The following is a 22,683-nucleotide window of genomic DNA, read 5'->3' on the forward strand; positions in this document are numbered from 1 at the left end:
ACATAAATAAACATTAAAAAAAAAAAGTAGAGTAGAAGACAGCAGCCAGAGAGGATGTAATAGTAAGGATCAGACATACAAATGAAACAGGATTTTGGTGAGAAAGGAGAGTAGAGAAACATAGCTCTCCACCCCCACCTTCAAGTCCTCAAAGACATTGTAAGGGAGGAAATGAAAATGCATTCCTAAATAAGTTATTAAGATACTGAAAGTAAAGACAAACCATGAAAGACTGGAACACATGGGGACATTTGAGTTATAAGTGAATTTAAAAGCATTCACTTATTCTGGATAGAATTTATCAATATAGAAATGTTTATTAAAAATATTAGTCATGTTAGATAAATATGTGTGCTGAACACCAAAAGCAAATTTCATTGTCTGGTGGGCAGGTGTATTCACACACACACACACACACACACACACACACACTGGCACATGCACTCAGACACAGACACATAAACAAATACACACATAAAAATAAAATAAATTTACTTAAAAACCTTTGTAAAAATGAAGGCAGTGTGTGAAAATTTCTGCTTGAATTTTGCAGAAAGTTTGCTAAAAGTTTAGAGGCAGTGTGGACCTCGTATTAACCACGCTTTCTACTCTCTGTGTTATCTGGGCCCTCCTAACCACAGGTTAGCCTAATTCCTGCATATGGCATTGAGTCTGGGGGAAGCATGCCTTTCACACGCAAATGGAACAATGGCCCATTCCTTTCCATTCCTCTTTTATTGGACTCTCACATCCAGGGCCTCTATCTCCTGCCCTAATCACCCCAGGGCCAGCATCAGACAGCTGAAGGCAATCCAGACACTCTGACACTCCCAAGCCTGCTGAAATTGTTGAATTTGCTAATCCCAAACCTGATTGGATTGCTTACCCTGCCTTGCCCATTCCTTCCCAGGAAAACCATGATAAAGGCTTTCCTGAAATTCCCTACTCTCTCCAGCCTGTGACTAATATTGGTATTCTCTTGTATGGCCCTACATGGAGAGACATGACCTTCCTCCCTTCTTAACTGTGAATCATTAATAGCAATACTTTCCGATTTGCTGGCTTCACCATACTTGAATAATAATAAATCCTACATCCTAAGACAGATCTAGTTTATATAGATTAGTCAAGAAAAGTCAATTTACCTCCATGATTCCACTCTTATAGACCCATCAGCTGATCTTTCTTACTCTTAGAAGCGATGCCAAAGAGTATATGTAAATAAGGCATAAATGATACATTAAATATCAGTTAAAAGGAAGATAGCTGGGAAAATGTGGAAAGAAGGCCAATCTCTTTTGAATCAAATGGCAATTTAGTATGATTTAAAGAACTAATAGCCATTTTTCCTAATAAGTGCCCTGGGAGAAAGAATAAAAAATGTGCAATTTCTGGCCTATATAAATTTTGAGGTTAAATTCTAAAGCCTTTTTTTTTTTCCTTTTATTAGTATAGATTGGAACAGTGCTGTGAGGAAATGCTAAAGCATCAATCCACTTGGTTCTGGATGCTGAGGATAGCAAGATATTCACCAAATGGAAATAGAGCTAATTAAAATTAAAACCGTTCCTTGAACAAAAGCACTTATGAGATGAAGAAGCACAGCCAGTAGCAACGGAAATTAAAAAAGATTTCAGTTATAAACAGTTTTTCACTTGACCAAGTGTAACTATTGCAAGAAGATTTTATAAAATAAATTGGCATTTTAGTCAACAAGCTAATATTAAAACAATCAACACTAGTAAAAGCAGATTTTATGTGCTTTTATGACATACATAAGAGTTTTGAGATCAGGGACATTGATTTGGTAAAAAAAATAAACAAACCAAAAAACTTGTTCTGTTTGGCCACTGAACCTGCCTAAAACATTACCAAATTATGATTGGTTCATGAGGTGGCCATATACCGAGAACACCTAAATTGTGGCAGAATTACTGAGATGTGGTATATTTCAACCAAAAGAAGCTATCATTCCATTAATATTATTGTGAAAAACCTCTTCTGTGGGACTAGGGAAATAACCAGATCTTTTGAGGAATAATGGATATAGTATCACCCTATAGCTACCCTGGTTCTTCTGTTAATTAATTAATTTCAGACAGAGCAGACTTTGAAGCAAGGAAAGTTATCAGGAATAAAGAAGGGCATTATGTAATCTCCAAGGAGACCTAACAATTCTTAACCTGTATGTACATAACAACAGAATATCAAACCACGAGAGGCTAAAACTGATAGTAGTTTAAGGAGAAATAGATGACTCTATAATCATAGTTGAAGACTTCAATACCCCTCTCTCAGAAATGGACAGATCTAGCAGGGAGAAAACGATAAGGACATAGCTGAACTCAGCAACTTCGTCAATTAAGTAGACGCACTTTACACTTACACACTACTTTGTCTAACAGCCGCACAGTAAACATTCTTCTCTGGCTCACATGAAATAATTGCCAAAGTAGATCACATTCTGGACCATAAAAGATGCCTTTCGAAATTTTTAAAAATAGAAATCATACAATGTCTGCTTTCAGACCACAATGGAATTAAGCTAAAAGTAACAGAAAGACCATCGGAAAATCCCACAATATGTGGAGATTAACAACATATTTCTCTATAACATAAATTGAAGAAGAAATCCCAAGAGAGATGTAAAAGAAAAAAAAATTAAACGAAAGTGAAAACATAACATCAAAATTTGTGAAATGCAATAAAAGCAGCCAACATCTTGAAAAATCAATAACCAGGTGAAGTTATTATAATTTTGCGGTAGTCAGAATAATGCTCCACCCTCAAAGATTCCACACCCTAATCTCTGAAACCTGTTACCTTACTTGGAAAAAGGAACTTTATAGATAACATTAAGTTAATAGTTTTGGATGGAGAGATTATCCTGGATTATCCAAATAGGCCCAGAGTAACCAAGGTCATCTTTACTAGAGGGAGGCAAACAGGTTAGAGTTAGATAAGGAGATGAGACACCTAAAGCAAGGACCAGTGATACTTTCCCAAGGGAGGAAGGGACCATGAGCCGAGGATGCAGTCAGCTTCTAGAAACTGGAAAAAGCAAGGAAATAGACTCCCTCATGGAGCCTCCTGAAACTACACAGCCCTGCAATTCCTTGTGAGATCTATTTAAATCAGCAAAGGCACAGACTGAACACTCTGATAACTCTCGTGGGCTCTCGATAAATACAGCTTCAATGCCCCCCACCACAGTTGTGTCTTCATAGGTTCTTACTGATAAGTTTTCTGCAGGGCCTCTCAGCGGCTGAACTCCTGAGCACTGATGGGTGACAACAGCTATGATGACATTCTGGCACAGATTACCCCACTTGTATAGCAAAAGATCTTTAAAAAACAATTTCACTTTTGTCATAGATGGATTTGAGATTGTAACAAACACAGACCCCACGGGACACCCACCCACTCATCCCCCATGTCTTTTGTCAGCTTCCCAGGCTTTCACAGTTACCCCCCTGACTTTGCTCTAATACATCAACCGTGTTGGAACACTCAACTGTCTTGGAAATTCAGAAACTCTGATTATCAAATCCTGGAGCTGACGCTCAGCTCTTTCTACCTTCTCTCTACAAGAGATGGGAGCTTCTCTGTAACCTGCTCAAGCTTACAGACCTACTCTCTGGCTCATCCGATTTCATTGTCCTCATCTTTATCATCTCCCCTGTATATGTCACATCTCTGAATCCTCAGACCGGCTGGAGCTTTCCCTCTGCTGTTATGCCATACCACTTTACATCCGAATAAAGCTTTAACAGTCGGCTACCATTTTGTAACAGGAGCTGCATACACACAAACTATTAGCGGGGATGGGGGCCTCAGTGCTGACAGGACGCTCAGTGATCCAGTCCTCCAACTGCTTCTGTCTCTGCTTCCTCAAAATACTCTTGGTAGAATACATGCCAGTTTTGCATCTCCAGGAATCCAATGCTGAGATGTAATTAGGAGTACAACATAGTCATTGGGAGAGTACTTCTTGCAGAAGGAAGGGGGCAGGTTGGGATTAGTTACCGGAGCACCAAGGCTTCAGTGCAGGTGTGACAAAAGTTTCTGCCAGTTTAATTCTGAGCTCCGGAGAAATGATTTGCTGTGAGAGGAGTCCCTCACTGGGGCTTGCTTGGCCGTGGCCAGCAGGTCATTCATTGGCAGTGAAGAGTAGCCTCTCATCGCTAACATCTTGCTGAATCATGGGCTGGGAGCAGGACCCAACAATAACAGGACATTGGTTTGAAAATTGATGTAGAATATGAGGAAGCAAGGATCTAGCTCACCCCACTCCTCGAAACCGGGCAGTAGTCCTTTTTTGAAGGTGCCTCTGAACAGCACGTTCCCCTGTCTGCCACAGATAGCTTAATGCTTCTGGAATTCTTGTGCTAATTGAGTTTGAATTGGTAGACTGTGGTTTGCAAGCGTAATTTCCCCCCTGGATTTTTGCCAAAGATAGCTCATTTTAAAGCACATAAAATATGTACCAATATTTTACCCCTGTGAATGCACTCATGGACACTAATTTATATAAAGTATAGTATTTGTTGTTTACTAATCCCAAAATCATGTATCCTTGACTGGAGAGTTACAGAAAAAATTGCCATAATCAGGTGTAGTTTCTTTAAGGGCTGCTCCCATGATGCTGTTTAGTGGCTCTCCGAAGAATTTGGGAATGTTCAAGTAGTATTGCAGACTTTGCTTTGTTGAAAAGAAAATGACAAAGACTATATTTAATTCTTTTTATTCCATTTACCAAATATTTGTCTCTTTGCTTAACCAACCTTCCCTGAGGTTTTTGGCTAATTTCTAGTGCATGAAAAATAAACAGCAACCCCTTAAACATTTACTGCAGCCATTTTTATGACTATACCACAACCTCGAATCTTTAATTTGTTTTGCTTTTAAGCGTTTGACAAATGATTCTAAGAGGGTGTTTTTTCTTCCTATGTATAAACTATACAAAGTATTTCATGCTGTCAAATGTGGTGGCACAGAGGATATCACCTGTTTTAGGTTTTCTTTTCTGGGAAAGCGTTTTTATGGTGATGTCAAATAACCGTCACAGACACATTTCCATGTCACGAGGGCCTAATAATTTGTTAGACTTTAAGATATTTAAGATATTCAAAGACCTTTATTTTCAGGGACTTGGACAAAATGAGCTAAAATAAATTAGCAAAAAGGTTTCTTTTTATCTAAAATTTGGAATCAGCAATATTCCCATTCCTTTCCCCAATAGGAATGTTTTTTTCCAATTTAAAATTATTACATAACAAGTGTGTTTCCATGACTCTCTTTGCTCTTTTCTCTCGAAAAAAAAAGGGAACTAGTATAAATCATAAATATTATTCCCAATATCAGAGACCTACTGGAGGAAATAATAGGTTTCAGTTGGAATTTTGACCTTAAGAGGGTATAGTGATGGTAAAAAGGGAAAAGTAAGATAAAGTACAATGGAAAGAGTGCCAGAAATGTTCAAGGAAAGCTAGAATGGTTAACTAATATTTAAGCTGAGCTCTGTGAAAGCCATGGCCTTCAATGCATGTGAGTATATTTGGACAAAAAAATGGAAGCATCTAGCAACACAACTTGCTTGAGAAACTATACATAAGGCACAGGTGCTGAGATGTAGGAGGCAAAAGGCTAATGGTAGAAAACGAATCTGGGCAGGTAGATAACGGCAAACTTCCCAGGGCCTGCTGTTTACGGTACAGAGCTTGGATCTTATAAGTGTAAAACAACAATAAATATAATAACAAAACCTACCATATTCCACTGCCTAGAATGTGGCAGCAGTATGGCAGCCACTTCATAATTGTCATTTCCCTTAATCTCCATGAAAACCATGCATGGTAAATATTTCCATTTGGAGATTCGGGGATTTTTTTTTTTTTGCTTGTTTGTTTTTGAAAGGGCTCTTACAAAAACAAAACTTTGCACCTACTAAATGGCAGAGAAAATAATGTAACCTAGTTCTTCAAACTGTTTGCAATGTCTGCTTACTTCCAACTTAGGACTTTTGAGCCAGTGTGACAATACAAGTACTGATAAGAATACATCTGTTACAGAAATAGTTCTTGTGGTATAGCAGGGGAACAAGATTTGGTGATATTCTAAGCAAGAGATTCGGAGTATGTGAAACATGACTGGATAGTGTGTAAGGCAACGGTAAGACACTGAGATATGGAGATTGCTCTAATGGAACTATTTGCAAATTTCAACAGAAACATGTAAAAAAGAAAAATAAAACACTAAAAGCTTGTGTCGAGAAAGTGAAAGAGTCTTTTCAGTCTGTGTTTGAGTTGAGACAGAGTGATACATAGGTACTTTGTCAAGGGGGTGAGCAGAGAGAAAATTCTATACCTGAAGCATAGTCAACCTCTCAACAATAGGGAATTGTGATACAGTAAGACTCTATGCTAATCGAATTGCCTTTTTAAGGTACTCTTTGACCTGAAATATATGTTTTTGATTTGTTTTACTTAATTTGTAACATGGCGGGGGTGGTGGTGCTGTGTGCATAATATCTATGTCTGGATCAAAAATAAAGTCAATTTTGTGAACATTTGAAAGACTAATTTTTTAATATGTTTGCTGTTGTATCTATTGAAGTCTTGGTATAACATATAAGAAGAAGTATTTTGGACTAGGATATACAGCTCTATAACATTTCTAACTATTGCCAAAAAGAGAAAATCAATTTTAATTTTGTTTTATGTCTATAAACAGAAAGTATTCATAAATGTGAAGTTTAACTTGACATTCTCCAAAAGAAAGAAAAGTCCAACTTTTCTAAAAGTACTTCCCATGGATATGGCCAATATTATTCTTAGGTTTGAAGTGTTGCTTAAAAGAAAACACATCAAAGAGAATTTTAAACACCTGAAAGAGAGGGGAAGCAAAGCTTGTGTGAGAGCATTAGGAGAATGTTGTGTGTAGAGGAAAAAAAAACACACATATAATAAAAAATAACAGAGTATCATTAAATATATATTTTCTCCTATTAGAAATATAAGAAACAGTATCTGGTTAAAGAAGACAAAAATTAGAAGTAAAATTTAATGTGTAACTATGAAGCAGGATATAAAGGATTTCTTAAAAAGAAAAAATGACCTTGTTGCACTATACGCTAATTTGTATGTAAATTAAAAAAAATAAAATTAAAAAAATAAAAATGACTTCTGCTTGAAAGAAATAGATGAATTAAATATACCTGGATCATATATTAACTGAAATAGTTATTGTGACTATTTTATTTGTACTTTATGCAACTTGAATAAAGTTAAATGATAATATCAAAAGCAAATAACACAAATCCTAAGAGTAAAGACAATGTTGTTTCTATTCATAATTGCATAATTGCAATGCTAGCACACTGCGGAACAAAATAGTCCTGTACCATGAACCATGTCTGGATTCTGCAAAATCAGAGCTTGAGGCAAGAGATCACCTGAGGGGAATTTATTTGGAAGTCAATGACAGGCAGCAGGCATGAATAACTAGGGAGAGTGAAATAGGAAAGGAGGAAAAGGCAATTAGAAAAAGCCAATAAAGGATTATTATAAAGTTGGCTACCACTGTGGGTAATGGTGTACAATTCTACTGGGAACGTCTGAGTACCCTTACAAAATGCATTTCAGAATTGTCTGCTGAGCAGTGAAAGGGAGAATCATTTATACGTTGGCTCTTAACCCTTACTGATTAAGGGTTGCCCTGGAGCAGGGGTAGGGGAAATTAATCCCTCTTAGTACCAGTTTTAAAAATATGTCAGGTGAGCTCCAGCAGGTATCCACATGTCTGGAATCATAAAATCCTTAGGTTGTGGGCAAGAGATGCATGACACGTACTTGAAGTAAGGCAATGTAAGCTCCAAATGGGGCAAAGCCCACACAAAACCATTTTCTAAAGCGGAAGCTGGAATCAGATGAGCGTGGTCAATGAGACCAAGCAGAAGAAAGGCAATGCAGAAGTGTCCAGGATAGCCTATTCATTTGAAGGGCTCGGGTCTGCCCAGGCCCCTGCTCCCCCAGTTTAATTAATCCATCACCAAGTCTTTGATGTGAGGATATCAGTAACCTCTACAGAAGACCATGCAAGAGAACTAGTAGAACAAACTATATTTATTTTGTAATGTATTAACTCTAGTAGATATTACCTAAACTATTGTTTTAGCTGCATTTGAAAAATTTCATGTTGTGTTTTTTGGTCACAATTACAAATAGCTTTTGAATTCCATTATAATTCCTTTATGTTCCAACTATTATGTAGATTTATGGATCTTTTCCCAAGTATAAGACATCTTTAATTTCTATTATTTTGATTGATTTTGTGATATTATTAATTATCAATAATGTTGATTATTTTAGTATCTATTCTATTTCCTTATTTTAATGTACTGTGTATATATGTATTGTGGTTAAGTATGGTATCTGGCCTTTTATCTTTATTGAGTCTTTATTACCTCTATAATCGGGAATTTATTTAGAAGGAAATTTAACAGCCATATACAACTTAGTCCAGTGGAGTGGTAGAATAGGAAGATAGATCATAAATTAAATGTCATATGAAAGCCCAAGTTAGTCAGATAGTTTGTTTATTCACTTACTAAATCTTAACCAGGGAAAAGTGAGTTTGGGCAACCTTCAAAGGTACCAGCAAAAAATGGGGAAGAGACCTTCTAGTTGAGAAAAATACCAAAGTACCTACAAGTATCATAAGTGCCAAACAGACCAGAAGCAAAGAAGTGGTCCACTGCTGAGAAAGCAAAAGGTATAACAAGGCAAGAACAGAGTTGGTCAGAAGCCACATTTTTAATGGTGCCTCTTAGAACTATGAAGAGAGCGGTGTCTGGAAGAGACCTTTTAGGTTCTGAAAAAGATCATGGTCTCTACTGAGACTTGTACATCCCCACAGTATTAATGTAAGTTTGGGAGATCGGGTACTTGATGAATGCCTGTATGCTTGTAGTCCGCCAGAATTTTTCTGAATAAATTGTTACATTATCACCTCAAGGAGTTAACACACTGAGCAAAACCTGAAATCTAACTGTCTAACAAAGTTGTTAAGTGTTTTGCTACTTTCATGTTAACATAGCTCACATTTTTGGAACACCTCTTTTGCTTTCCATGTAGCATTTTAATTCTCTCAACAAAATGTATGTGTTGCATGATATTTTCCCCACTTTATAAATGCAAAAGGAAAAAAAAAGATGCTCAGTTCTGTGAAGGAAGCTGTTACATTAAAATAGCTAGAAAAGTATTAGAGGACGATTTCAACACAGGCTATTTGACTTAGTGCTTGGGTTCCCTTTTATGCTGTATAGATATTTGTGGCCAAATCGATACCAAAAAATACGTTATTTTCTACTGTGATAAAACTTTTTTTTTCCATATAGATAAAGACACAGATTTTTATTCTGCTACCTTTCCAGCACATCAGTCATATAAGAGAAATAGCCACAATACTATGTGCTGGGCATATTAGATATAAGTCTCTTTTTTTGATCCTGCTTGGTATTTTCCACATTTTAAAGATATAGGACATGAAACCCAAGAAATAAATTTCCCAGGGTCACAATACTATTAAGTAGGAGAGAAAAAAAATGTGCACATACTTCATCTTTTACTGCTTTGCCAATATGAGAGGAAACCACGCTAGATGCAGCTACTCCATGAATTACTTTTTGTCTCCATGCTCGAGAAGTGCGGTGACACCACAGACTGGATGCTGGGAAATCATCCAGCTGGACAATGAACATGTGAGGAAGAGCTACTAAGTCGTTACCAGAGTCACATTAGAAGAATGAGTCTACTCTCAGCATATTTACAAGACTTATCAGCCAGGAGTCAATGGGAATACGTAGTGTACGATCTCCGAAAGCATAACAATAAGAATGGCTCTGATTGAGAATTACACTCTTTCTATTTCCCAACCTCGTGGTTCAATATGACATTAAATTGAGCATTTATAAAATACAGGATTTTTTTTGTCCTTTATCCACACTAAAAGGAATAAACCAAAACCTATAAATAACAAGTAGTTGGTCTTTGGCTTGCCTAGTTCCAGCTAAATGGTCTGGGTGACTCAATTAACTATGAGCAAAACCATGATAGCCTTACAGTAACTCAACACAGTGGAACAAAGTACGTTCAATTGCATGAAATAATTCATCTAATGGAAATTTTTTCTTAGTGGCTTCTTGTTGCTCTAACCTAAAATTGTTTTGACTGCTTTCGTCTTTGCCATTCGTCAGACTGGTCAGTCCTATCTATGTCCTCTTTCCCTGTATGGGAGAGAATAGCCTTAAAACTGGGCTCTGAAAATGTTTTATCTAAGGAGTTAGGAAGTATTTTCGTCTTTGAGGGCCACACAGTTGCTTTCACAACCACCCCACCCCTAGCGTTGTAGCACAAGAACAGAGACAACATGTAAGTGCTTGATTATGCCTCTGTTCTGATAAAACTTTTTTGGACACTGAAGTTTGGATTTTGTATGATTTTCATGTGGCATAAAATGTTACACTTTTTTTGATTTTTTAAATTATTAAAGAAAGTGTAAAAAGATTCTTAGCTTGTGTGTTGTACTGAAATCAGGCCGTTGGCTGGATTTTGGTCCATAGGTCACAGTTTGCCGACCACTGATTTATAGAATAAAATATAGAGAACAACGTGATAGTTGCCAGAGGGGAGGTGGGTAGGGGATTGGGTGCGACTGATGAAGAGGAGTGGAAGATACAGGCTTCCAGTTATGGAATGAATCAGTAACGGATATGACAGGTACAGCACTGGGAAAATAGTCAATGGTATTTAATAGTGCTATAGTGACAGGTGTTAGCTACGCTTGTGAACATAGCATAACATATAAACTTATTGAATCACTATCTTTTACACCTAAAACTAATGTAACATTGCTTGTCAACCATACTTCAAAAATAGAGCAATTACATAAAAGGAAGAAATCAACAAATAAAATTAAAGAAAGGAAACACAAGATCTTTATTAAAAGGAACTAATTGTCTCAGGGCACCTGGGTGGCTCAGTCGGTTGTGTCCAACTTCTGCTCATGTCATGATCTCACAGTTCGTGAGTTTGAGCCCCTCATCAGGCTCTGTGCTGACAGATCAGAGCCTGGAGCCTGCTTCAGATTCTGTGTCTCCCTCTCTCTCTGCCCCTTCCCCACTCATGCTCTGTTTCTCTCCCTCTCTCGAAAATAAACAAACATCAAAAAAAAAAAATTAAAAACAGGGACTAATTGTCTCAATATTGTCTGCTGTTACTCTATTATTTATTAACACATTTTAAAATTAGAAATGTTTTTAATGGAGCTAAGTAACCATAGGGAGACTAGTTTGACATCTAAAAAAGAGCAAATATGTAGTGTGGGCAAAGTTATATAAGTTGTTGGTATTTCATCATTTGTATCACTAATGGTTTCTGTAAAGTTAAGCAGGTGTATAATGTTTCTGTATCCTTATTAATCCCACTTAGCTAAAAGAATGGTACTAGGATTTGATTAGAAAATGTTAGAGAAATGAGGAAATTATGAATGCTCCATGAATAAATGAAGATTCTGTTTCTATTTTCTCTTATAATATATTACATAAAACTATAAACTGTTTATATGATGAGTAGAAGGCTAAGAAATAGGTATAATTTTGGAGATAAAGAATAAAAGAAGCATTATTTCAACTGCAATAGCTATAGTTATACACATTCCAGAGTATAATTTCTAGCCTCAGTTATTTCAGCACAATGAAGGAAAGAAAAAATATACTACTAACAAAATAATAGATAACAAAAATATACTTGATAAAAACATCAACACATACTGTGTATAGAACATTATTGTGTCTTAAGCAGAGGCAACTAGTTAAACATCATAATTCATTATAAAGGATTAAGATTCCAATGAAATTGGGGGCACCTGTGTGGCTCAGTCAGTTAAGCATCCAACTTCGGCTCAGGTCACTATCTCGCAGTTTGTGGGTTTGAGCCCGGCTTTAGGCTCTGTGATGACAATGCAGAGCCTGGAGCCTGCTTCAGATTCTGTGTCTCCCTCTCTCTCTGTCCCTCCTCTACTTTCACTCTGTCTCTTTATCTCTTTCTCAAAAATAAATACACATTAAAAAAAAATTCCAATGAAATCGGAAAAAGAACCAAGCCTTCAAGGAGACAGAAAGTACAGTACTCAGAACATATGGTATAAGCAACTTCTATCTGAAGAACATATTCAAAAGCAAATGCTTAGTCAAAAATTTCTGAATGAAAAAAAAGCTGACGAAAGATCTTCCCTTTAAATAATAAAGTGGAAGATACTTAAATATAGTGTCTCCCTCAATCCTTTTGTTTTTCACTTTGTTCTTCCTCATTACTATGAACCCAGAAGAAAAGAAAAAAGTGCAAATGGATTTATTTTTTCTGATCTGTTTAAGTGCTTGAGGAGAGTAAACAAATCTGTATCTCTGCTAAGTAATTCTTCTCTACCTCATTTATGAACTGGAACCCTTACGCAATGTAAACCTATATAATTATGAATACTGGGGAGTCCTGTCCTCTATTACTGAGAAATCCAATAGTAACATTCTTCTCCTCTAGGTGTACTTGGAATGATATGTTATTACATGGTCAGGAAAGTACGGAAGCTGGTCAGTTGGGGCTTATAGGAGATCAAGGCAGAAAATAATTCTACCTTTCTTCTGGAGTTCTTTTCTACTTCATCATGAACAGTTCAAAGTTCACATTGTACATGTAAAACTAATGTAACACTGTATATAAATTAACAGTCAACACTCTTAACTATACTGGACCTAAAATATTTTTAAAGTTTTCAGTTACTTATTTTCTTGAGAAAGAGAGAGAGAGAGGAAAGAGTGAATCTCAAGCAGGCTCCATACTGTAAGCGCAGAGCCCAATGTGGGGCTCAAACTCATGAACCACGAGATCATGACCCAAGCTGAAATCAAGAGTCAGATGTTTAACCAACTGAGCCACCGGGAAACCCTGGACCTAAAATTTTCAAAAACAGAAGGCTATCTAGGGAAAAAAAAGCGCCCCTTCTCTATATCTGTTGGAACATCCTTTCTGTCACTATTGTTAGATAAAATTATGAGAACACTCTTGGGATTTGCTTTATGAGCTAATTTCTTTCTAGACGTAGGTTTCTACATGGTCTGTGATAGCAACAAAGGTATATGAGGAACAATTTGATCTTTTTCTGGCTCTTAGTTTCACCATCTAAGAAAGTGTCCTAGTGACCTCTTATAGCTTATCCTGCATGAAATTTAAAGAGAGCAATTTTCCTCTGGTAACAGATATATAACCAGGAAGTTCTTATTCAGATATATGTGAAATTTGCAAATAGACTTTCACCTAATTCAGTGAAATCTGAAACACCTGCAAAAGCTTATATTATTTTTGGAGGTTTCCATTTAAATCTCAAATCCTGTGCCAAGTGGCTTTGACCACATCCCATCTTTGGGATGATGCCTGCATTCTTTATTGGTGATGAACTTAACTATGACATGATACTTTATTTTTTCATATTTTATGTATTATCTTTTAATGTTTATTTTTGAGAGAGAGAGAGTGAGAGCAGGGGAAGGGCAGAGAAAGAGGGAGACAGCTTCAGGCTCCAAGCTATCAGCACAGAGCCCAACAGGGGGCTCCAACCTACGAACTGTGAGATCATGACCTGAGCTGAAATTGGATGCTTACCCGACTGAGCCACCCAGGTACCCCATGATACTTTATTTTTAATTAGAAAGGTAGATGAAGAACTGATCAGGAAAATCCAGGAGGCTTACTCTATTTCTTAATAACTCTCTGGAGGTATTTGGAACCACAGTTACCACTGATCTGTGCCATTTGATGCTTCTTTGATGAACGTTGTCACAATGCTTTTCTTGATTCACTCTTAATAGCCATGCCATAATTCATCAAATATCAATCCATTCTAGTGTTTTGTTCTAAGATATGTACCCAGAAGAGATCTGAATGTTGGATAAAGGCCTCCCTTTATTCCAAGGGAAGCATGTGAAATATCTAGAAAAAAATCTCTGCAATTTTTGTAGGTTCTGGAGGAAGCCTCATTAATTAGGAATGGCCAATATTCTTCTTTTTGATACATATTCTGAACTATTCCTTTCCATATCATTAATGTAACAGATCAAGAGATCTAATTATTCTACTCACAACTGAAGAAAAATGCCAATGAGTGATGTAGTCATTGCATACGAACCCCCCCTGCCTCCCCACCACTCATGTGGAAATACGTGCATTGCCTGAGAAAACATCTTCCTCTGATATAAGTTATGATGGTACATCTTTGATGAATAGTTCCTATGATGCTGTTTTAGCCCTACCCATGGGCATATCTAGGGATGTAAATTAAATCTGTGGAATTTCTTTTCCATTTTAATAATGTAAATATTACCTCTGAAATATCTATCTGGCCTTGGAGAACATTGGGACATATTTTATTGAGGAACATCTTGATGTTTCTTTTACCCTATTTAATATTACTGTTGGAATAGTTTACCTCTCAATATTCATGGTCAGATATGTGGTGTTTCTCTTTTCTTCTGAGTCAAAGAAACATGTCTTATATTTGCCATGGATTAGTCCCCATTGTTTATAACTTTAGAATCTGGACAATCATATCATTCTGTTTTGGTTGCCATTGTAGAAAAGTCTGTATTATATTTCATTTTATCTTCTTCCTCCAAAAGACAAATGACCTGCCCCTCACCTCATGGAAGAAACACACCCTGGGATAGATTCTTCCTCTTCCTTCCCATCTAAAACAAACAAACAAACAGACAAACAAACAAAACCATTTTGAAGCCTCATTTCTCTATTTCATGGAATAATTCCAAGTTTCTGGATAGCATGTAAAAATGGGGTAAATTCCTCCTTAACATCTCTGTCTTGATGGACTTTGTTCTTTCAGGTACCTGCTAAGGTTTCTAGACAGAATGAGTATCAAGTCCTTTGGAACATTTCATTTAAATAATTTTGTTCACTAGGTTTTAAATATATTTTATTTTGATTAATGAAGCTCTTATTTCTCTTCAATTTATCTCTCTTTTTCTCTGAGAGTGTGCGTTTTGAGCCAAATAAACTGTAAGTTTGGCAAACAAAAACAGGCTTTTTGTCTCAATGCAGAATATCTCCTAAGCAGTAGCATCTAAAACAAAATACTGCTTAGTGTTATTTTTAATTAATTTACCAATTACAGAGATTGCATTTACTTGTCCTAAAAAGTGTAAGTGGTTTTTTTTTTCCCAATTCTTACATGAAAAAGTTATGCCAATGAAGGAGAAGAAAGAGAAGGAGTAAGAAAAGAAAGAGAAGGAACAATTGAAGATTGGATAGCTGGATTACTTACCAAAGGCATCCAAATCACCATATAGTCTTTCCTACCTTTTATTTCAACTTTGACTTCTTATAATTGCCTAAAGAAGTTCCTCCATGCTTTTCTGATTAAAAAAAAAAAACTCCTTGTGAAAATTATCGAGAAATCACTATGTGTTTAAATTCATTAAGCGTATGAAATACATGAACATAACAAATATCATAGAATATAAATTATTTAAGGATAAACACTTATAGTTAAATTTTATTTTAAAACTCTAAATATTTAATATCTTTTCTTTAAAATATTGCTTTAAATGTGGAGCCTAATAGGTTGAAGACATGACTTCATAAAATAGACAATTATATTTATAACAAGTCAAATGTCATAAACATACTGTATCCTTTATAATATGCAATTCTTAGTTCAAAGTTTGGAGAAAAATTAATAAATAAAACTTTTATCATTCACAGAGTTTTAAATGCCTTATATTCTCAAGTACTTTGTCAACTGACTCCATTTTCCCATTTTTTCTTTTGCCCTTTTCCACTGCATTGTCTTACTGTCTTACATAGTAGCTGTAAGTTTATATAATACTACAGATTATTTCTTTATTCAGTTTTACATAAAAATCAAGGGTTGCCAAATTAAGAGTCAAAATCCTTGGAATAAACATTTTAATTTATTTTTATTTACAAAGATAAATCTTCATGATTTGCTAAATTAGCTTTCTTCATTGGAAACATTTTTGCAGTATCAGAAAAAAGTCTCCTTTGAGTTTGATATCTTCTTAGGAAAGTGAAAGAAATAGAGTAGGGGCCCATTTGCTATCTTTCTCAAAAATTACTCACTTTACTAATTTTCAGACCCCTGCCCAGTCATACATTCTTCTTTCTTTGTGAAGTTTGTGACGATTATTAAGATGGTTGATGATCTGCATACCATTGCCTAGCTATTTGGGCCAGCGGACATGACTGTGGTATTTCACTACTGAAAAAAAAAGACTCGGTGTTAACTTAGCCATGGCTTTTTCATTCTGAGACAACATGGCACATCAGTAAGATACATGGCATATTATCTTATGCATATAAATTACTCATAAATTGACAACCTTTTTATGATTTACTTTGAAACTTAATTTTAGAATTATCAGACTCAAACATAGCGAGACTTTCTACCTAAAATAAATTGTAAGTTTAGATGTAATTATGAATAACATCTTACAGAAATACCTTTGTTTCTGATAAATATTGATATTTTGAAAAGGTTACTGTATTTTAATTACAAAATTATAAACTCTAAGTCAATAAATATCTAAATATTCTTAGCATTGGAATATATACCTTCAATAAAGCATCTGTCATTGTCACTGCATCTTGCTTCTATACAATTTAAGGTCAGTCAGTTTTGATAGCTTACAGCAAAGATTGATAACCCTTAATCTTTGTTAAGCTTCTTTATTGGAGACCATCAAGATTTAATTTTTTTTTAATCTTACCACTTGGTAGATAAATGGCTTACAAGTCCCTTCTTTTCTAACTTTTCTAATTAATTTGAATGTCATTTGAGAGGGCAGGGAATAGGAGGGCTTTTTTTTTTTTTTTAAGTCTTATACGGTAACTCTTACAAATATGGTTTTTATCAATGTCAACTCCCAGATAATGCCATCTGTGCTAATCCCTAGCCCTCTCTACTGTAGTGCTTTAAGTTGTCTTTTGCTTTGATTTATCAGACAACTGACCCTGGCCTAACCCTGTCAGCTTTAGTTCAGAGGAACTCTCACAAAACATAGGCCTCTGATCTGACAAATTGATTGGCTGCAAGGAACAGTTTAACTGGAAAAGGATCTCCCTAACAAGTGATAAAGCCCTTTTATTCTCAGCTTACAGCTTTGGGGATGTGGACAGAATGTATAAAATGTCCAACAGAAGAAGGAAACATTATGAGTAATCTGGAAAGCTGAATATAAAGGGAAGCAATAAAAGGCTCACAGCTTTCTGGTTAATGATAGTTCTGAGAATATCAGCAACTATATTTTATTTAAAAGCCTTTAAGTGGAGGTTAATTGAAAATGATCATCCTAATTAGAAAACAAATATTAAAATTCTCCTAGTACTTCAAGGCTGACTTTAACTGGAGCATGATGATTAGGTACAGGGATAAGTGATTGCAACCATAGAAAACCTATTGATCAGATTTGAGGAACAGGTTGACACAACATCCTTTGATGAAACTGTTCAGTAATTTCTGTCCATGGCACTTTGGTTCTTGGCACACACTTTTGCTACTAGCAATGACTACTCCAGTAAATTTTTATCCAAAAGGTGTATGGTCACATTTTCATTAAGTTTCAAGAAATAAAAAGAATTAAAAAAAATTTGTTTTAATTCAGAAAAAAATATTTTTGAGACCAATATAAAATCCAAAAGATTTATTCTTTAAAGTACTTGGCTATTTTAATTATACCATGCAGTAAAATTAGGGCTGTTCCCACCTTCTTTTTCTTGCCAATTTTTTTGTTTTCCTTTACCTTCATTCTTTTTTCCCCTCTCATTGTACCTTTTCTTTTTTTTTTAATTTTTTAAATGTTTTATTTATTATTGAGAGACAGAGAGAGACAGAGCATGAGCGGGGAGGAGCCCAGAGATGGGGAGACACAGAATGTGAAGCAGGCTCCAGGCTCCGAGCTGTCAGCAGAGCCTGACATGGGGCTCGAACTCACAAACTGTGAGATCACGACCTCAGCCGAAGTCAGACGCTCAACCGACTGAGCCACCAAGGAGCCTCTCATTGTACCTTTTCATTCTCTGTACTCCTGCATCATAAAAGGTATGTACAAACTAAACTGCACTCTGTAGCCTTATATTCCTTTTACACCTGGGTACGTTCATGATGACCCATCTCTTTCTCATGATGTTTGCCCGAACCAGACCAAAATCAAGGATGAAAAAATTGATTATATTTTCTGATGGAAATAGCGGTAGCACTTATTTGATATTAGAGGCAATCGATTATCCGTTCTCGGTCTTCCTCCTGTCCAGAATGGGGATGTGGGGTCTGGAGGTAGGAAAGCCATCATGATGTCCGATAGTCAAAAAATTGTTCATAATAGTTAACATCAGAGTTGAGACTCTAGTTGTGCAGTGGCAAGGGTTACATGGAAAATGCTATGGTTATCCTTATAGCCATCATAGGACTGGCATGACTTTCTGTATTTCCACTATAGTTGGCCTTCATTGATTTCCTTTTTTTTTTATTCTGATCTTCCTGGCAATCATGTTAGATGGCTTTCTGTTTCGTTCTATGTCTGCCAAAGTTATCCAGGCTAGATTTGCATTATTTGTAGATGCCTGATCAGATACTTTTGGATGAGGGAAACAGAGACTAAATTGATAGACCCCCATTTTATTTTATTTTTTAAATTTTATTTATTTATTTATCTATTTATTTAATTGACATCCAAGTTAGTTATCATATAGTGCAATAATGATTTCAGGAGTAGATTCCAGTGTTTCATCCCCTATTTATAACACCCAGTGCTCATCCAAACAAGTGTCTTCCTTTATGTCCCCTTACCCATTTGGCCCACCCTCCACCCACAACCCCTCCAGCAACCCTCAGTTCGTTCTCTGTATATGTCTTCTGTGTTTTGTCCCCCTCCTTGTTTTTATATTATTTTTGTTTCCCTTCCCTTATGGTCATCTGTTTTGTATCTTAAATTCCACATATGAGTGAAGTCATATGATATTTGTCTTTCTGTGACTAATTTTCCTTAGCATAACACCCTCTAGTTCTATCCACGTCGTTGCAAATGGCAAGATTTCATTCTTTTTGATTGCCGAGTAATATAATGGAATATATATATATATACACATAAAGGAATATATATATAAATATATAATAGAATATTAGATATCTAATAATATATATTAGAATATATATATATGTATATATATATATATATATATATTCTTTGGAGTTGAGAAGAGCAAACTAGAACACTACAAGCTGAGATGGTAGGAAATGATCAACTTCTAAGTATATACACTTTAGAAGAAAGTGTTGTTTTTTGTTGGTTTGTTTTAAATAACGATGGCTAACATTTAATCCTGAAACATAGTAAACTTCATGTAAACTTCCATTGTAAACTTGTAAACATGTAAACATGTAACATGTAAACATGTAAACATGTAAACTTCAATTGTCAAAACAATTAGCATACTTAGAGAAACACTGTCTTCAAGAATATTTTTTAAATGAGGAGCTACTGTGTTCATATTTAACTGCAAATTGTTTCTGTCTTGGGACCAACCTAAGTAAACTTTTAATTGTCCCCTCTTTGACTTCCATTTCTCAGCTGTGGCTTCTAGCTCACAACACTTATTTGTAGCTGCAGACCCCTCTCATTCTCTAGCTTTCATGAACCAAATATATCCATTTTTTTCTAACAATCTATCTTCTTTCCTCCAATTGCACAGTTGCTCTAAGTAAAAATGATAGCAATACTGATAATAATAAAAAAAGAAGAATGCTTTATGCTATTTTAATGGAACACTTAGCTGAGACTGAGAGACATTGATGTTCTCAGAGAAATTATTTGATCATGGACATTCCTTTTGTTTATAAATTCACCTGGGACCTGTTGAATGTACAGATCTTAACAAATGTGCTATGAGAAAAGAAGATATTAAAATAGTGGTAAGATGGGCCACCTAGGTGACTCAGTTGGCTAAGTGTCTGAGTCAGGTCATAATCTCACAGTTGTGAGACTGAGTCTCATGTCTGGCTCCACACTGGGCATGGACCTTGCTTGAGATTGTCTCTCCCTCTGCCCTGTTTGTGTGCATGTTCTCTCTCTCTCTCTCTCTCTCTCAAAAAAAAAAACAAAAAAAAACAAAAAAAAACAAATGGTAGCAGTACTTTTCAGATGTTATTGAAAATGCTGCAAAATCCCATGATAAAGTTCTATACTTCCCTCTTTACATTTTTGATTAGACTCTATGTCAAGTTACGTTTCTATATGTAGCAAGGGATGGAGTATATCTAGATTTAGCAACGACGTCCAAAAGATTTACTCATTGATAGCTTTTATTTTAAAACATCTTCTACTCATCAGTCATTATGACAGTTGTTTGGGCTACAAAGCTCTAATAGTATTTTGTTAAATTTGAAAACATTTTGGTATATAGTTATGTGAAGATACAATATTTTTATTTCTTTAATGGAAGAATGAGAAACCAAAAAAATTGGTCACTGTTAAAGGAACCCTTAAAGTAAAAGAGCTGGTCACTAAAAAAGTAAAATAATTAAAGTAATTATTAGCTAATCTGAAAGCACAAAAAGTTAAAAACACAGACCAAACACTGATTCTTAAAGGTAATTTCTTAAACATATTTGCATCCAACTCAGTTTTTAAAGGACTAGTATTTTAATATACTTTATTAAAGTATATATTCCATAAGCTATATGTTTGTTATGTTTCTATCTGATTTTAGTGCTAAAATGTATCGTCTTGAATCGTTCTGTCAAGTTAGTTTTGATCCACATGGTTTTCAAGCCAGTTAGGTTATTTTCAGCACAGCATGAAAGGAATTTTCATTTTAATCCAAGCCATTTGCTTCATGTAATGTCAATGTATACATGACAACATTAGCAAAGATTTTGCCAAATACGCTATGATATACAATGAAGAGAAGGAAAAGTACAAAATTATATTATCTGGTTTTGAGTTGAAATCATCCTACCTAAGAAAGACTTTTGAAGTCATATTTCCTGAACATTTTAAAATGTAGCTGCTTCCAATAACTTCACACAAATTTAGTTATATTTTTTATAAAGAAATGGCATTTGTTCCTGCAGTTCTTAATTATATTTCACGTATACATAAGAATACATCCTGTCATCCAACAGATTATAAGACTAATTCTTAATAATGGTGCTGTGAAATGTATGCATTGGTTTCCTCTACCTAAATCAGTCTTGGACTATTTAATATCACTAGTTTCACATTTCACTGAAGGGGAAAACAGAAAATAGCTCTGCTATCCAGAGTTTTGTCCATGAAATGTTTCCTAACAAGCATTGCCATGTCAAATATAAATGGATTGGCTTTAGAAGATTAGTCAAACTACTTTACTATTTACCTGTGAAAATTGAGGTCTTAGGTTCACATAACTAAATGAATTCCCTTACAAAGTTGCTAAGTCATAAGTAAATGGCTCTTTACGAAACAAAAGGCATTTTCCTGACATATAGCACGTAATTCCTAAACTTCTAACAGTATTGCCTTAAAATGCATAAATTTATGTAAAATTAGACCCATAATAATACTTTGTCAACCATTTTGCTTCTCTTTGCCTATGGGGCAGAAAGTCTTTTACTTTCTACTTAATTCTATTTTGAATATTGTTGTAACAATGAGAGGGGATATGATTATTATTTTTTACAACTGGAAACACTTGAAGCGAGTTTCAGATGTTTAGTGATTTTTAAAGTTATTTTTGACAGATGATTTTTAAAAGGAACAGCAACTATAGTAAAAGTAAAATAGTATCTGAAAAAGCATTGAAGACTGAGGTGATTAATCAGATCCCCCATAAGGAGAGCACATACAAATTATAACAATTTTCATATATTGCTCAATATACTTTACAGATAAAACTCAATCCAATTACACATGTTCTCAAAATTATAACAAAATTAAATACTAGGTATTAAAATGTTTTTAATTATTGGTCCAAGTTCTTTTGTCACATAACTAACTACTTTAGATCTGATTAACTTATGGACATCTAGAAAAATTATCATTGCTAATTTTGCTTGAAAGTTACGGTTGGTATACTTTTATACATTCTGGTATATTCAAGTAAATGGTTTTTAAAATTTATTAAAATTTTTTTAATGTTTATTTATTTTTGAGAGAGAGAGACAGAGCATGAAAGGTGGAGAGTTAGAGACGGAGCTGTCAGCACAGAGCCCAACAAGGGGCTCAAACCCATGAACCGGGAGACTTTGACCTGAGCAGAAGTCGGATGCTTAACTGACAGAGCCACCTAGGTGCTGCCCCATTTTGTTTTAATTTTTTTAATGTTTATTGGTTTTTGAGAGAGACAGAGACAGAGGCAGAGTGTGGGCATAGGAGGGACAGAGAGGGAGAGAGAGGGAGACACAGAATCTGTAGCAGGCTCCAGGCTCTGAGCTATCCTGCACAGAGCCTGATGTGGGATTCGAACCCACGAACTGTGAGATCATGACCTGAGCCAAAGTCAGATGCTTAACTGACTGAGCCACCCAGGTGCCCCTAAAATTTATATTAATAAATAAAGGCCC

This window comes from Lynx rufus, unplaced genomic scaffold (assembly GCF_022079265.1).
Source record: "Lynx rufus isolate CCGP_SWC_20201006 ecotype Redwood Valley unplaced genomic scaffold, mLynRuf1.p SCAF_5, whole genome shotgun sequence".
In the NCBI taxonomy this organism is placed as follows: Eukaryota; Metazoa; Chordata; class Mammalia; order Carnivora; family Felidae; genus Lynx; species Lynx rufus.